The following is a 5,000-nucleotide window of genomic DNA, read 5'->3' on the forward strand; positions in this document are numbered from 1 at the left end:
TCAGCGCTCGGTCGGGGGGGTACCTGGAGATGGGGCTACAGGGGACGGGTTTGAGTTTAGTAGAAAGTGTAGCTCTCCAGAAGCGTAGTGCTGTAGAAGCGTAGCGCTGTAGAAGCGTAACTCTAGAAGGGTAGCTCTCTGGTCGCGTAGCGCTGTAGAAGCGTAGCGCTGTAGAAGCGTAGCGCTGTAGAGGCATAGCTCTCTAGTAGCGTAGCTCTCTAGAAGCGTGGCGCTCTAGTAGCGTAGCTCTCTAAAAGCGTAGCTCTCTGGAAGCGTAGCGCTCTAGTAGCGTAGCCCTCTAGAAGCGTAGCCCTCTAGAAGCGTAGCCCTCTAGAAGCGTAGCGCTATACAAGCTGAGCCTGGAGGGCTTACATGTGTTTGGCCATCCTTCCAGAGCAGGTACAATGAAGGGATTTTAGAACGTTAAATTGTCAGGGTGAATTATTGCTATAATTCGTTCCCTCCTCCTCCGTATCTTCCATCATTCCCTCCCACACACACAGCAGGTCTCCCCCGGTAAACGGGACGCAGGCTGGATGGAGACGGGAATGGGGAGAGCATGTGGTGTAGTTGCTATGGCAACAGGAGGGCTGTCAGGATATGTGTGTGTGTGTGTGTGTGTGTGTGTGTGTGTGTGTGTGTGTGTGTGTGTGTTGTGTGTGTGTGTGTGTGTGTGTGTGTGTGTTTTAGCAAGAGTATCATTGCTGCATGGTTTAAAAATGGTGTTGTACCTGGGGAGCAGTAGAGAGAGAGAGAGAGGAGAGAGAGAGAGAGAGAAGAGAGAGAGAGAGAGAGAGAGAGAGAGAGAGAGAGAGAGAGAGAGAGAGAGAGAAGAGAGAGAGAGCGAGCCCTCCATCACTGTCTGTTTGTATCTGTCTTCCCTTATAACACGCCTCCGCTCCCTCTCCCTCTCTCTCTGTCTCAATTCCAATCAATACAGTTCAAAAAAGCTTTATTGGAATGGGAAACAAACGTTACATTGCCAAAGCAGGTCAAATAAAGGAGCCTCTCTCTCTCTCTCTCTCTCTCTCTCTCTCTCTCCCCCTCTCCCTCCCTCCCCCTCTCTCTGTCTCTACCCCCCCTCCCTCCCTCCCCCCTCTCTTTCCCCCTCTCCCTGTCTCTCCCCTCTCCCCTCTGTCTCCTCCCTCCCTCCCCCTCTCTCCCCCCTCTCTCTCTCCCCTTATCTATCCATCCATGACGCTTTATTGTCCCCTCCCTCATCTCAGTGCTGACCTTCTCAGTTCTCTGTTGGAGGGAGTCGACCAATCACACGCACCATCACTCGGCCTGCAGGTGTACCTCACCCTCACCTTGACACACACACACACACACACACACACACACACACACACACACACACACACACACACACACACACACACACACACACACACACACACACACACACACACACACACCCTCCATCTCCCTCTACTCTTGGTTCTTCACAGGGAGAACTCTGGCGGGTATAGGAGTGGATCTTTTTGGGGGATTGGATTATGGATGGAGGACAGTGTTTCCTCTGAGGGAACCAGGAGACTGCAGCGCTCGCCCTGCCTCCGCTCCCCGTTGAGCCAGAAGGGGGGACTCAAGGCCCAGCAGGGGGCGGGGAAAGGTGTCAGGGCACATTACAACGTGTCATAAGTGACATGTGTATCCCTGGTTGTAAATTACTTTTCTCTTTTCGCTGGTGGGTTCTCTGCCCCCATGGTGCGGTTCCTCAGCTGACCTACAAGCTGATTGGGTTTCACACCCACTGGGACGATGGCTCTGTGTTTCAGGAAGCACTTCAGATGGAGGACCGCTCACGATGTCAGTGTCATCTAAAGGCCCAATCCCATTGCTACGCCTTACCCCTTCCCCTTACCCCTCCCCCTTGTTTTGAAGGGGTAAGGGGAAGGGGTAAGGGGTAGAAATGGGCCAAAGTCAAATGAATGGAGGGGAGGGGGGGTGTGGGGGTACAGCAGGCCTTGGATGTGTCTCTGATGGGAGCCAGGGGGGGAGTGGTGAGAAGAGAGAGTGGAACATGACCTCCAGCGGTGTGGGGGGTGAGGGCAGCGTAGCTGTGGGGGGGGGGGGGGGGGACACAAGGAGACCTGTAATGAGAACTCTGAGGGACGGGGTCCCGGGCTGGACGGTCACTGTAGAGTTTTCTGCTATGCGCTGAAAGAGCTTCACGAGGCCAGACTGCAGACCCGCGTTACGGAACCTTTTCACTGCAGCCGCCGTCTTAAATCAAATGTAATAAGAAAACGAGTAAAAAGCTTAAGAATATAAGCGATCCATCAAATGATTCATCCGTGCATGAAGAAGACGCTGGAATGTAATTTGGGAAAAGGCTCCAGAAGAAAGGTCACCGCAGGTTAAGACGGCTGGCATGAGGGATTTAAACAGCGAGCCCTGAAGAGGGGCAGGCTGCCAGCTCTCCAGCGCTGGGTCCATTAAGCTCCAGTGTCCTCTGCCCACTTAACACCCGCGGTACTTGTTCTGTCACCACGTCACATTAAGTCTTTAGCTCCTAAACGGGGCCAGAAAGAGTACTTCCTCCCATTGAGCCTCCTCCTCCACTTCTTCTTCCTCCTCCTCCTCCTCCTCCTCCTCCTCCTCCTCAGAGCTGTGATAACATGCAGCTCTCCCCATCCGGCTCTCAGCTCGTTGGCGACGGCTCCGGGGGAGCGCAACGGGAACGCCGCCGGATTCACGCCCTCGTCTCCATCTCCCCTCCCTGTTCTAAAACAGGGGCTCATTCCCGCCTATTTCAGGCTAAATCACCGAGTGAGAGAGTGCTGGAAGAGTGAGAACTGCCTCCGCAGTGACGGACCCGGCAGCCATGTTCCCTCGGCTAATGGAACCGCGTCGAGCCGAGCAACACAACTATTTTAGGAAGATAAACTCCTCCGGCGAACACGTTCAAATAACCACACTTACAGCAGACCCCTGAGGTAACGACGCACAACAAGAACACACAACCCAGCAGATGTTCCCCGCGCTACGCAGCACACACAAGCAGTGACGGAGACCTCCTGGAAGCTCCCGGAGCATGAGCTCATGTTTCCGTCAGGATGTCAGCGTCTGTCTGTCAGCGAGCCTCAAAGGACAACGCTGCCCAGACCCCCGCAGCGCTCAGCGGCTCAGGGACCCCTGGTGCTGGGAGGGCTACGCAGGGCTGCTTCGTCATGGAAGAAATCGGATCAAAATGATTTTGGTAAATATTGACAGCACGATTATTCAAACAATTATTTTTGAGTTTGAAAGCAAGACTGTGCGTGCTACGCGCTACGCTCTGTGCGTGCTAGGCGCTACGCGCTGTGCGTGCTAGGCGCTACGCACTGTGCGTGCTACGTGCTACACGCTGTGCGTGCTAGGCGCTACGCGCTGGGCGTGCTAGGCGCTACATGCTGCGCTGTATGTGTGTCTCACCGGTGTCGCTCGTGTTGGCGCTTCTCACTTGCGTTTCAGACCGTTAAAATAGGGCCCGATGTATTTATTCAGCATGTCTCTCCCAAAAGAACACTTTGCCACTGAGAACTTTGAAATTTTGCCCTAAAAGAATACACAAAAAGGTCAAAAGAAAATGATGAAATCTAAAATAATGTACCGATATGTATCCAGCTGTTATCCAGCTGTCACTTTCCATAAAACATTCAATAAAAAAAAAAAATAATAAAGATTATATTAGTTTTGTAATCGTTTGACGCTAAAATCGAAATTGCGAGAAAATGTTTGATATATTGCCCTGCCCAAGTGCTACGTGCTACAAGCTGTGTGTGGTACGCCCTGTGCGTGCTATGTGCTACACTCTGTGCATGCTACGCGCTACGCTCTGTGCGTGCTACGTGCTACGCGCTGTGCGTGCTAGGCGCTACATGCTGCGCTGCGTGCGTGTCTCACCGGTGTCCTCCAGGTGCTGGCTGACGAGGGTGGCGGCTCTCGGACCCTTCAGGGGCGAGGTCCAGGGCGACGCTTCCGTCCACGTCCTGTAGCAGGACGTTGGCCCCCGTCTGGATGAGGGGGGGAGAGAGGGGGGGAGAGAGACAGAGTCAGGCGACGGGGGAGAGGGGCGAGCCCTTCATCAGACCAGCGCCGATGATGAAGAGGGTCCAATTAACCCGGCGGTACCTGGGGCCACGGCCCCCTCCGAATGGTAAAAGAGTGTGTTTATAGAGCGCTTTAATCCAAAGCGCTTCAATACTGCCTCACATTCACCCATTCATACTCATCCACACACCGACGGCCGAGTCAGCCAAGCAGGGCGACAGCCGGCTGGTCAGGAGCGTGAGCGGTTATACCTCCTGAGCCACTGCCGCTACCCCTCCACACCCCTCAGGGCCCTCTAGCCCCCTCCACACCCCACAAGCCCCTCTAGCCCCCTCCAGGCCCCTCAGGGCCCTCTAGCCCCCTCTAGCCCCCTCCACACCCCACAGGCCCCTCTAGCCCCCTCCACACCCCTCAGGGCCCTCTAGCCCCCTCCAGGCCCTCTAGCCCCCTCTTGCCCCCTCTACACCCCACAAGCCCCTCTAGCCCCCTCTAGCCCCCTCCAGGCCCCTCAGGGCCCTCTAGCCCCCTCTAGCCCCCTCTAGCCCCCTCCAGGCCCCTCAGGGCCCTCTAGCCCCCTCCAGGCCCCTCAGGGCCCTCTAGCCCCCTCTAGCCCCCTCCACACCCCACAGGGCCCTCTAGCCCCCTCTAGCCCCCTCTAGCCCCCTCTAGCCCCCTCCACACCCCACAGGGGCCCTCTAGCCCCCTCTAGCCCCCTCTAGCCCCCTCTAGCCCCCTCCACACCCCACAGGGCCCTCTAGCCCCCTCTAGCCCCCTCTAGCCCCCTCTAGCCCCCTCCACACCCCACAGGGCCCTCTAGCCCCCTCTAGCCCCCTCCAGGCCCCTCAGGGGGGGGGGGGTAACGATCCCGGACCACCGGTCTGGGTGTGGGGGGGGGGATTTATCACCCCTGTCCCTCCCCCCTTCAGACAGTGGGGGAGGGAGGGAGTGAGGAGGGGGTGGGG

The 5,000-nt window shown here is 56.5% G+C and overlaps 1 protein-coding gene and 1 long non-coding RNA gene across 2 annotated transcripts in view; one reads left to right on the forward strand and one right to left on the reverse strand.

Moving 5' to 3' along the window:
* ube2al (ubiquitin conjugating enzyme E2 A, like) overlaps positions 1–690 on the forward strand; it is a 113,475-nt gene extending 112,785 nt beyond the window's left edge. Inside the window, exon 7 of the mRNA XM_060040578.1 lies at positions 666–690. The gene's annotated coding sequence lies outside the window, so the exon portion shown is untranslated. The remainder of the gene's footprint in view (positions 1–665) is intronic.
* LOC132449000 (uncharacterized) overlaps positions 1–5,000 on the reverse strand; it is a 16,796-nt gene that overhangs the window by 2,471 nt on the left and 9,325 nt on the right. The window contains exon 2 of the long non-coding RNA XR_009523476.1: positions 3,892–4,001. This is a non-coding gene — a long non-coding RNA (uncharacterized LOC132449000). The remainder of the gene's footprint in view (positions 1–3,891; positions 4,002–5,000) is intronic.

This window comes from Gadus macrocephalus, chromosome 20 (genome assembly GCF_031168955.1).
Source record: "Gadus macrocephalus chromosome 20, ASM3116895v1".
NCBI lineage: Eukaryota > Metazoa > Chordata > Actinopteri > Gadiformes > Gadidae > Gadus > Gadus macrocephalus.